Genomic DNA, 12,345 nt, shown 5'->3' on the forward strand with positions numbered 1-12,345 from the left:
AGAGAGGAGAGCCATGAAACAATCAGTATTTTCTCGCAGGTGATTGAGGCTTTGGCGATGCAGCGGATAGTAACGTGTCCTGCTGCGAGCTAATCGGCCCTTCTGTCCTTAACATATGCACTGATGGATGCTTATCGCCTCCTCGAACAGAGCCTGTGTCTCCTTAAATGCAGGAGTTGATTTGAGCTGCTGAGTGAATGTCAGAGGGGAAATTGCTGTACTTTCACACATCGGGATTTATTCCACCCAAACACTGAGGTCACCTTTTACTGGTGCTGGTTTATTCTTTCACATCCAACCATGCAATTTCCGCGTCAGACACACCGCGTGTATGACCTGAAATCATTTTTACATTTGCAAGATGTAGTGCTTGTCCTGCTGTAACTACCCTCCCATCAGATCATATTGCAGTACAACCCCAAAGCAATAAAAGTTGCTGTGGAAAAAAAATGAAACTATTATTTTACGACATATAATTATTGATGTGGCAATTTATGATTGAGCTACAGACCAAATGGTTTGAGTTTTTTCACTTCTTCTTCATTGTAGTTGTGTTCTGACATTTGAAGCCTTCTTGAGAAGCAGAAAGACTGGCTTTAGGTTTTGTATTAATGAGAGTGCAACTTCTAATGTCTGTTTTTATTAAATGTATCTATATTTGTCAGCTTAACAGTATAAGTTCAGAGGTACAAGCACTTACCTCTTCCTGGTTTGTCTTCTCAGCAGCGGGGGACAGCAACAGAGAGAATAAGGCTTCTGCATGGTGGTGTTCCCGCTAAATCCTGAATATACCTAATTTGGGTTGTCTTGGCCTTTTAATCGCAGCCTGTGGGGTTTTCCCTGACTGGGAACGAGAATACAACCTGTTGAATGTGACAGGTAGCCAATCAGAAAGCGCGGTGACGTAAGAACAGAGGGGAATCCCAAACAACTGAGAGTACGGTGGATATCGGAGATGATATGTGGAAATGTTTATTATTTTATGTAAAGGTCGTTATATATGTTTATTCAGTTAAAAATGTTAACTATGAAAAAACATATTCACCTCCAAATCATAGTGCAGCAAATAGAGCGGCTGCTCCCGTCGTCTTTTATCCACCGCCTTTTCTTTTTGTTACGTCTTTTATCTCTTAAAATGGCTCCACAAACTGTCACTATTGAACTACATCGTCATCCGTGTTTGGTCATTCCAAATTCCCGTATGCTATGTTGGGGGTTTTACTGGATTATCCTCTGGAATCGGGATGTTCGTGTGGTTTGTTCCTCCTGCCTTGGACACAGGAACAGATCGAACCTGTTGTACTTTTATCAGCTCTGTGGTCACAGAGGTTTGGAGAATCGGCCGACAATTCTTAAATCTTAAATCTGGTCGCTATGGTAACTTTTACATATCCCTTCAAAATAAGATACAGATGCGCCACAAAAACAAGCATTTTACTTTCGTGAAAATTTTAACTCACGATATTGACTAACAAGAGCCCTGTGCTTGTTTCTCTGCAACGAGGCGGTCCCATCAGGGAGTGATTTGCAGAACAGCGGAGAGAACTTAACAGAATGTCGCCAGTGAATTGTTATTTTTTGAATGTGTGTAAAACATTCATTCATCATTCATTTTATAACCCTCAGCCCCCTGTGAGTACCGAACAGGTGCCCTCACAGAGGGTAACGTTTCGGACGAAACATTACTCCGAATCGTTCGCCAGTTGAACATCAGAGGGCGACAGGGTTAACGCCCCTGGACAGGTCGCCAGCCCTGTCACAGGGGGAACATAGAGACAGACAACCATGCACACACATTCACACCTAAGGAGAATTTAGAGGGACCCCAATTAACCTGACAGTCATGTTTTTGGACTGTGGGTGGAAACCCACGCATGCACAGGGAGAACATGCAAACTCCATGCAGAAGCGTCCGGGCTGGGAATCGAACCCACAACCTTCTTGCTGCAAGGCAACAGCTCTACCAACTGCGCAGCACGCTATAAATGCCTAAAAATACTTTTAAGTCTTATAATAATTACGTCATGAGGGAACACGTGACGCAGCTCGGACCCTGTGACGTGTTTGACCCATTCCATTCTGTTCTATGTGACAACACCGCCCTCTGGTGGTCTTGTTTTGTTCCTCCTACTCATGGACTTTCACTGGCGACATTCTGTTAAGTCCTCTCCGCTGTTCTGATTTGCTTGATGACTTTCAATTGCCCCTTTTCCACCGGCAATAGAAACAACCCGGTTCGGCTCGGCTCTATTTCGGAGTGACCGCGTTTCCACCGGCCCTTCTTGGCTCTGTAGCAGGGTGCCGCCTCCTGGTGGCGGGAGGTGGGGGAGGGGAGGGTGTAGCGCCATGTGCTGTGCTTCGTTACATGCGACCCAGAGGTCGCGTTAGCGGAATATTTTCCGTATTTGACCGGTTATTTTTTTTAACTACATGAAAATTTAAAGCCCGTCGGTCATTTGACAGGTTATAATTAACACCCTCATGCGAGGACGTGATAGACTTTACGCAAAGAGTTCATCGCAGAGGAAACTAAAATCAATCAGTAAAAGAATCCTTTCTGAATATCATCTCATGGACACTGAACTAAATGCGTCTTTCTGACCGGTGTTATATCTTTAAAATTTCCTCTTCGGTCATATTTCAGTCCGTTTTCTCGTCAATATGCGAGAGCTTAGAGCGATGCGCGCTCCGGCGAGAGGGGATGCAATTTTGGGCAGGCATGCGTTTGCATAACACCTGTTGCCACATGTTACACAGAGCGGCTTGTAATGTTTGACTCACCTACCGGTCCGGGATAAATCCATTCTCCTGTCTCTTCTCTGGGCCTTTTCCCATTTGCCAAGAAACTTCCCAAAGACATCTGATCCGTTTCTTACTCATTTTGCTCCTTAGTGAGCTCAGCGTTGGAGCGCAAGTAACCGAAAGAATCCGGTTAAAGGATTTTCAAAATAAAAGATCCTTCATACTCAAATAATACATAAAACGGAAATATTTAATTATTTCTTGCGCGGCCCGGTACCAATTGGTCCACGGACCGGTACCGGTCCACGGACTGGGGTTTGGGGACTACTGCTATAGAAGATGTTATGTCAAAATAAAACTGGTACTCAATCAAGGGTTGTAGTGATTCAGCGGCAAATATAATTTGAATTTAAGTTAGCTTTGGCATTAGCTATTTGTAAATACCGTGTTGGTGCAGCCCTTTATTGTTAGCAGCACTAATGTTTCTGATTAGTGCTTTAATTAAGATTAGCACAACTGACTTTTTAGTTGTTAGTGTCCACAACTGGTGAAGGGCTAGGATACCTTACCCCTGTTATAAAGTTATTTTCCACTCAGCATCACAGGTTTAGGGGTTCCAACTGGACAATTGTTGGGAATTTTGTGTTATTTGTTCTATTTTATCTAATCGCAGTCAGGTATTGTTGACGGTGAATATGGTGTAGAAGCTTGGCTTGGAGCTTTATCACATATAGGAATGTTAAAGTTGCTTCGTTTGGAAAGTTATCAAAGCTAAAGTATCACAGCTTACAGGCAGGGAGTGGCCCACCAGGTAACCAGTAGACCCGATCCTGGAAGATTGCCTAAGGACAGAAAATTACAGTTTTTATCTGCTGATGGATAAAAAAGGCTACTGAGAGGACTACCCTCTGAGATCCATTGTGTGAGGCTGTCGGCTGCTGTTTCTCTTCTGCCCTGCTTGCAGCAGTATTGCAGCATTCTTTCTTTTTCTTTTCTTCCAACAAAATTGATCCTTAGCTGGTTGTAGAAGGCCTATCAGAATGCCTTAATGGATTCCTCCAAATCCCAGTTTGCAACACTATTAGAAATATGTAAACTCTGCCTAAAATGTGTGTCTGTCCCAGAATACAAATCAATTTAAATGAGCTCTGCCAATTCTAGCAATGCGAGCATTTAAGTATCCAGTAAAACTACCCCAAAATTGCCTTTATTGCCACAATAATGAGGTCAAATTTGCAACATAAGATAAATGGACTTCAGTTGCCAAAGGCAGCATCCAAAAAAAGGTACTTTTAAAAAAGTCAGTTCAAATCAATCATACATACTTTTCAATTGATGCAAACAATTCGGTCAAGTTCAGTTTATTCTTGAAATTGGTTAAAAAGCTTTTTATATAACGAAGCAAATTGCATTGAGTTGTTGACTTGAAGCATTCGCTCCTCCTGGACAAGCATCAATGTAGCGACATCAGACAACCGCTTGCAAAAATGAATAAATATGATACAACTATAATGTATCTGTCAGTTGTTCCCTGTACAGATTTTCTGTCGCTTTTCTGCATGTGAAATCATCAGGGAATTGGCATCCCCATGTGATGAGTAGGCACACAAGGAGCAGCCTCTTTCATGCTAGAACTGCCACTGTGAGGCGTCCTGAATGTTCTAGTACAATCATTCCACCTCAGAAAAGAACGCTTTAAATGTGTCATTAAAAGCCCCCGAATAATTACATTTTAAATTCATGTTGAAGATTACTTTATCTGAATTTCTGTGTATTTATTTGCTGTCAAAAACTGGTCAAGAAAGTTGGCGGTCCGTCGACGGGTTTGAGCCACTTCACGGCAGCATTTCCTCAGCATTCAGCCTGCGTGGAGCCTCACGGCTCATGTTTCAGTCCCACATTTGTTGAAATGTGACCAAATGCTTTTTAGGTGTTTATCCACATCGCATTCATGCCAGCCATCTGACAGCTGGGCCTCTTTGTTATATGAGCCGCGGAGAAGGAAAAATTAATCAGAATCTGCCATGTGTGTTTGTGCTATTGGTGTCATGATTAAATTCAGGTCACCCCACTTGCAGGTACTCAAACCTTTCGTAAGGAGGAATTAAAGGGAAAAAAAAAGATTCATGTTCATGTCTTGGGGTGAGGTACAATTTGAAGTAAATCACTATCTACCGAAAACACCTTTCCGAGAGGCTTCAAAGGGATACTTTTGTCACAAACCAGACACATTTAGGAGAGAGACGTATAAAGAAAATCTCTGGGAGGCCAGTCATGGCAGCCTGCTTAGGTAACAGTATTAGACATTCAAACATCAAAGCCTTAAATATTCACGGAGCCCTGAGATGGCACGGAGCAAACAAATGGATTATTTCTCCTCGAGTAAACACAGTCCGAGACGAAGCACCTGCTAAAGCGAGGAGGAAAACACCGTCTTCGGGGGGAGCGTTCGGAAAACTCCCAACGATTTTCGAGACGACAGAAAATGATGAGAGCAATAAAAAACGAAACCGTCTCCAAGTCATCACAGCAGATCCACATAAATCAGACACTTTTCTCTGCAGTTTTTAACCAATAAATCAATTCTGCTCCCCACAATATCCTGTTGTCGCCGCCGATGCTCCCATATCGCGCCGCTTCCGCTGTATTAGGTAGCATCTCCGAGCAAACTGTTCAACGGGGCGGCTGAAGCTGTGAAAGAGAGGACCCAGCGCCTACAGGAGCACGTCAAAATATCAGAGACGGATGGGCTTAAATGAGTCTGAGGAAGTCCTGTGGAGCTATGGGGTATGATGTCTTGTGATGAATAGCTAACCTTGTTTCCTCGACTCTGCTCCAGTGCAGCAGCTTCATCACTATGCAGCTCTATCTTCATACCTAACACTCAGCTTGATTTATTGGAAGGTAAGGCGCAGGCTCCAGACCTTGCATCAAACACTGAGACATTTTGCACAAAAGTTCAAATACTTACACATAATATGATTGCAAAGACCTAGTAAGATGAGTTTTTAAAATTATTGACAGTGCCTTGTAGATTCAACAGAGAGATCATCAAGTTTTGACTGGATGATGGGCTTTAAACTAAACATTGCAGATCCAGTTGCATGTTTAGGGTCATTGCCTCAGTTTTGAGTCTTGTGCTGACTCTAGTAGGTTTTCTTGCAAGGTTTCATCATATGTTCTTTCACCCATCTTCTGTTTAACACAATTGTAAACTTGCGTTAAATATAACACCTTACAACCAGCCACATTTCCTTCAGATTAAAAGGTTTCACAGAGAAATGATGATGGATTAATTCGGTCTTTGTCACCATGCCAGAGGACTGACCTTTCATTACCTGTTAAATATTCATGCCGTCTTTACGTGGATGTCCCTTTGGGATAAACCTACATCAATGAGAGGTATTTAGTGTAGTATAAGCGGAAAGGAGATTTCTCCATTATCCTACGGAAAGCAGTGTCTTAAAAATGACTGTGATCCACAGCTAAGATGTGCATTGCCACCATCTGGTTAAGATTTTCAATCGCCTACTCACCGAACTCAGTGTTCTATTCTAAGGCTCACTATTTAAAATGCCCGATGCATGTGTGGCTTTCTTGTGAGGATAACACCAGCACTTATGTCCAATCTAAGAAGATTGTCTATGAGCTTTAAAAAGATCATATGTGATAAAAAAGAGATGAAGCCATTTCAGAGAAAGCTTAACTTGAGGCTCAGAATTGGTGCAAGAGGTGCACGACCAGAGGCCAGGTTGTTCTCTTATCTTTGTGGCCAAAGCTCTTTGGCAAAGCACCCCTCTTGGCATTTAAAGCACATGCCTCCGATAACATCGTTGGCTCTTTTCTCCCTCTCTGCAGCCCCACGAGAGAATCCCTGAGCATCTCTAAATGTCACATTAAGTGCTTCTCTTGTCCCGCGCTGACACGAAAACGAGACGCTCTCTGAATACAAAGGCGTTTTATATTGGAGTGCAGCCGGGGCTCAAAGAGAGCGACAGTACTCTTTCCCGCTCGCTCTCATTTGTTCAGGCTGTCAGAAGTAACATTTAGTCCCTAATAGGACTGCCCTAAAAGAAAAAAAAAAGACAAAATACTTCCACTCTTGGCTGTATCTAACATTCAGAGCTGAAATGCTTTAATAAAACAAAACCCATTGCTGCATGAAAAGGTGTATTACCATTCTAATCAATAAGACTGAAATTGAGACTCTTCACCCAGCGAGGGTTGGCAATGGAACTGCAGCTTAAAACTGTCCTCTAATTGCTCAGTAACTCAACACTGAGTGGAAAAGGGCATTTGGGCCAAAAGAGAAAGGCGAGTAAAACAACTGGCCCTTTCTTGGCAAATCCAAACATCAAAATATCAACCTTATCCTGTGGTCAACTCAGCCTCCAGACCTAAATCCTTGAGAAATCCTAAAGAGAGACAGAGAGAGATTGCCCCGGACCATCTAGAGAGATTGTACAAAGACTAAACGTTCACATTGAAAGCCACTTTTTAAGTTATTTCCCTCAAACAGAGAGTTGACAAGCCAGTGCCACCTTACAGTGTGAAACTGACGAATGAATCGCATGCTGTCTCAGGGTGGCATACTGAGTATCTCTTGTCTTATCGCTTTGCTTTGATTCACACAGGACACATAAATACCTATAACTGGCATCCAACAATTCATTGTGCAGGTAATCAACACGTCTTCCAAGCAAACAGTCATGCATACCTTGTTGTTGTCCCCAGAGGGAACAGCAACAGGGAATGGTTGCGGAGAGAAATTGCTTCTCTGTAGCCACAGTACCCGGCAGGAATGTACAAGGAGAGATGCAGCATGAACTGAGAGAGAGAGAGAGGCGACACAAAGTTAATGACATGCAGCGGTGGCATATAAATGCCAAGATTAAGAGAGAGAATAGGGGCGGTGTTTTGTGCGTCGTAGGAAGTCTCTCAGCAGTATTGGCCTATAGCAACATAGGGCGAGTGAGCGCCAACTGGGATTCCAACATTGATTTCTAATTATAAATTGGGTGACATGGAGCATGAACTTTTAGGACCTCTGTGCAGCCTTTTTCAATCTACATGGCGAAATACATCAGTGAAATGCCAGGAAGCTGGTGTGTAAAGAGAAGAAACGGTGCAAAGCCTTCGTGGATAATCTTGATTAAGTCAGGGCGACGTTTCTTCAAACGATGCGGCCGAGGTAGTAAGAGTTTTCAACAGTTACAGTCTCCCAAAGTATTCACACCCCTTAAACTTTTTCTAATGTACAGAGTTAGCTATTTTCCATGCACAGTGCTTTACATCTCTGTCCAAAAGTTACATTTTGGTCCCATCTGGACAGAATACCTTCTTTCCCAGTCATGACGATTGATTTAACAGTTCTTTGTTTGACACTAAAAGCTTGGGTTGAAATGTAGTTTGTGGATAAAAATCGAACACTGTTCATATAAATAACCCTCACATTAAATGACACTGACCGAAAGGATAGAAATAGTTCATTTTTATTGCCCTTTGCATGAAACCAGGCCACCTCTTCCCACTTTTCCTCTGTAAGACAATTTTCCCACTAACCTATCTTCATGCTAAGGGCAAAATGTCAACTGAACACAAAAAATAGCGTCAACTTTTGGTAATAATTCTTTCCTTGAGTCAACAAAAGCGTTAAGTAGCACAAGACATACTTTTTATAGGTCGGATCGGCCAACTTGCAAAATGAAACTATCTTTTTGGGTTAACCTCTGCAACTATCTGCACTAACAATGTAGCCGGTTGAGCCCAATATGTTAAGCTGACATTTTGAGGACAGCTACAGGGTGTCCTACTAGAAAGAGTGTGTTGAAGGGGATGCAACACCAAAGTACTTCTCTTTGTGTGTACATTTGAGTGAAATTTGCACTTTGACACACCTGAAATGGGAACTCTTTGATGAAAACCACCTAAAGTTAGCATTTGCAAACATGTATTCATTTCATGATGTGGATAAAATGTGTAGGGAATGTAGAAATGGTGTTTGCGTTTCGACTTCTGCCCATGAGTACACTCATCTTATATTATTTTTCACATATATTCCAGTCTTGTTACCTGTTTTCTCTTAAAAAAAACCTCCCCTGCTGCTGTGGCTGATTTTCCCTATAGAGCAAAACCTCCACGCTTAGTGGGAAGATAAGAGGGGGAAAAAAAGTGCAAACTTCGTCATTTCTCGGTTTTATATTTATATAATTCTGGGGTCTTTTATGACCCGAGCAACATTCACAGGGGACAAAGAAAGCTAACAGTGGGATGCTTCTCTCCTTCTCCCCTCCTCACTGCAGAACTCTTTCATCTCTCCTTCCCACAAAGCTGATTCACTACTGGTGACCCCTGCTGCTGCTGCTGCTGCTGCTTCGTAGAAAATAGACAACAAAGTAGCTGAGTGGTAAACCGGTGGGCAGCGGCAGGCTGCATCGCCACTCGGCTTCAAGTTGCCTGCTGTGGCGAGATCTCTCCTTGAGCTGAGCTGACACTCGAGTCTGTCTGGATTGCAATCTGGTAAATGGTCCGAACTGGTTCGAAAAAGGCGGTACATGTGTGTGCGCATTATCGCAGGATGAAATTCCCACTATCCGTTGCCATGACGTGCGTTTATCGCATGTAGCTTAGCTTAGCATATGTAGAGATTGAAATTTTTGACCATTGTGTTTGTCAAGATAGCCCAAACTCAGAGGAATTGCCTTGAGAGAGTCTGTGAATGTCAGTTTTCTAAACTAGATCTCAATCTGGTCTTTGACTAGACCATTCTAACACATGAATACGCTTTGATTCAAGCTAATTTGCTATAGCTCGTGCTGACTAGAAGTTGAAACTCTACCTCAGTCAGTTGATTGTTTTCAACTGAGAAGTTGGGACTTTCTGAGTTCTGACTACAAATGGAAAACACCAGTCGAACCTTGGTCTTATCTGACCAGAGCTTCTTCTTCTACATGTTTACGGTGTTCCCTACGTGGCTTTTGGCAACTACTAACATCCAGAGTGACTGTGGTTCTTCTTGGCTGCTTCTCTGAGTCGTGTACCAATGGATGTTCATGACTTAGTGGGTTAACACTTGTGGGACATTCTTTCCATTTTCAGATGACGGATTAAACAGTACCAAGTCAAACCACTCATTCGTTGTATAACAATGTCACAAAATGAGGCGCATTTGCCTCTCAAGTCGAGCTCTCTACCATGGAAATCTTCTTTTCTTATTATACTAAAGAGGAGAAAGTGTATTTTAATCCCTTTCTTTGAAAGTTTTAATTCTAACACGGTAAATCCTCCAAATATTCTTTTCACAAAAGCACTCGGCTATTTAAGCGAGGCTCATCTGTAGTCCTTTTGTTGAGCTGGATTTTTTTTTTTTTTTTTTAAACTACAAAGCATCTTTCTTACCATCAAAGCATTAAAACTATCTGGGTTATTGTTATTAGGGAGCAGAGATACTGTACATCCTCTCTGTATCCGGTGTCTCGGTATGCAGAGTGCCGCATCAGAAGATAAGAAGCTCCTTCATGAATAAAGATGTTGGGCCGTCCTCTACATTCTGTGTTCAATGCGCACTTGTTACAGAAGCCATTATTTATAGTCCTGCTAAGGCCCGCAGTGGTGAGAGTGGCTCTCCTGGGGATTGGGAAGTGGAGCCACAGCTACCTATAGTGGGAAGATATACCACCGCACCCCCGCTGAGAACTTTCGTACAGGAAATGAACTCATAAATCAAGCAGTAAATTGAGTGTAGGGCTGTGCTTACTCATCTCAAGAGGTCTGCTCCTCTACCTCTGCACTGGCTTTGCTCCTTTTTTTTACTGCGTGACTAATGGAACGCCGCAACTCCTCTGCTGTGCATTTGGGTCTTGCTTTGGAGAAACTTATCAAAATAAAAAAAAAAAGTGTGGATTTTACACCCAACTTTGTGTCACAGTTCTGACCTGAGGGCTAAAGGGACCGTTTATGAGATAAAAAACTCGACAGAAAATTGAGTTTGATAGGAAATTGAAGCGAGGACGGTATCGGCGCCTTGTCCTACAGCTGAACTTCAGCTCTCCGTCGAGATGGCGGCGGTGAGAGAGGCCTGGGAGGAGATGTTCCCTTCTTGCCTCAGGCTGTGCTGACAGTCCCCGGCCCTGTCTGGAAGAATTAAGATCTCTATTCATCAGAAGCGGGCTGAAGCTGTCAGAGGACTGATCGCAGAGATGGCCCAGCTTCCCTCAGCACTGGGACTCTGATGAAGAGTTTAACACAATGCAGTCCAGTTTGCCTGACATCACGGCACCGCCCTGTGTGCTACTTGTTCCTTAATGTTACGACTAAATGAAACATTCAGAGAGCAAACCTGTGCAATCAAAGCACCTTACAAGCAAATATGTCTGTTTTTTTTTTTTTTTTCGGTTTTTCTCCTTCATAAAGCAAAGAATCATTTTCTTCCTGTCATCAATCCTCCACCAGGAGATGCCGACTCATGACAGAAGTCAGATCAGATCTCTACTGACCTCTTCTGGTAGTTTGGCGCACATGTTAGGAAATTAACTCAAACCATACCCTGGAGGTATAAAAACCTTTTTGTTCCAAATTTGCATTTTTTTCCCATTATCTTTTTGGAAACATGTTGATTGTATAAAATATAATGCTTTATTAGAATTATTTTTCCATGTCTTTCTTTCTCTACCATATTAACATATTAACATATTAACAAAAACACACTCCGTAGTATAGGTCTGCACATTTATTGTTTTTTTTCCTCTGTATGTTCACTTAATCTTAATACCTGTATTTGATTTTATATCACATACAAAAACATTAAATAAAGAGTTCTTACAAAAAAAGGAAACATGTTAGACAACACTAGATCATCACTCAACACATTTTTGCTCAAGTAAAAGTAAAAAGCAGTCGTCCAAGAAATTACTGAAGTAAGAATAAAAAAGTATTTGGTACAAAGTAATTCATACAAAAGAAACCCCAGACAATATTTTAATTCAAATAATTTTTTATGTCAGGCTTTTCAGAAACATGACATTTAAAATATTCTTTTTTTTTTTTTTTTTTAAATTGATCTTATGGTATATTATCATTTTCTGAGATACTTAATTTTGGGTTTTCATTATCCGTAGATCCTAAACCCTACAATTACACAATTATTCACATCATAAATTAAAATGAGTGCAATAACTTTCACTTTGATAACAGTCGTTAAAGAGATGCTTCCCTTTAACATCATCATCAACTTTCAAAGGTTTTCTGCAAACCTTTGAAAGTACAAAGTAGCCTGCACTGCTAGCCACTTTTGCCTGTTTTCCCTGTCTAAGATGATTATTATTTCATGTAATTTTGGTTACTAGGACTTGACAATCTATTTTAATTATTGCTGTGGACAGGCTCACCTGTGGTGAATCTAACAGTTTCACCCAGTGGGATAGTATATGATTGCGTCTTGACTTGATATAGGAAGCCTGCATAAATTTCTTTAAGACTGGGACTGTAGCTTTTCTAGATAGTGGCAGAGTCGGTTAGTTCAAGGTAGAACAAGAGATAGATGCATGAATCAGGGTATTATGCATTAAGAGCTGGTGACTGGATGTCAAGGGTACTCCTATTCAA

The sequence above is a fragment of the Poecilia latipinna genome, unplaced genomic scaffold (assembly GCF_001443285.1).
Source record: "Poecilia latipinna isolate Pla-1442-1.1 unplaced genomic scaffold, P_latipinna-1.0 Scaffold999, whole genome shotgun sequence".
In the NCBI taxonomy this organism is placed as follows: domain Eukaryota; kingdom Metazoa; phylum Chordata; class Actinopteri; order Cyprinodontiformes; family Poeciliidae; genus Poecilia; species Poecilia latipinna.